We start from the raw sequence: 341 nt of genomic DNA, 5'->3' as shown, positions 1-341 counted from the left end.
TACACTAAGCTGTACTCCTCTACTCTGCTTTCTCCTCCTGGAAGCCCCGATACTCGACCCGAACTTGCCACCATTCCTCCCAAGACCTCGTTCTACACTCCCTACTCAAACTTCGTCGTCCACCTCTTCCCCTCGCCTTGTACCGTGTGAGGCTCCCATTTGCTGGTCCAGCTAACCTCCTCCTCGTCTTCGATCACCCTGTGTATCTTCTTCATTGGTCCCTCCGAAATCCTTCTCGCCATCCCGTACGCCGATTCTTCTTTCTCTTCGTCTTTTCTTCAATCATCTTCTTCTCCGGCCAATCCCCCTTCGTGTATGGGATCTTCCTTTTCTCACCCCAC

The sequence above is a fragment of the Haemaphysalis longicornis genome, unplaced genomic scaffold (assembly GCF_048455015.1).
Source record: "Haemaphysalis longicornis isolate Haplotype H1 unplaced genomic scaffold, Haemaphysalis longicornis Haplotype H1 scaffold_3, whole genome shotgun sequence".
NCBI classification, from domain to species: domain Eukaryota; kingdom Metazoa; phylum Arthropoda; class Arachnida; order Ixodida; family Ixodidae; genus Haemaphysalis; species Haemaphysalis longicornis.
This window is presented reverse-complemented; position numbering follows the sequence as displayed.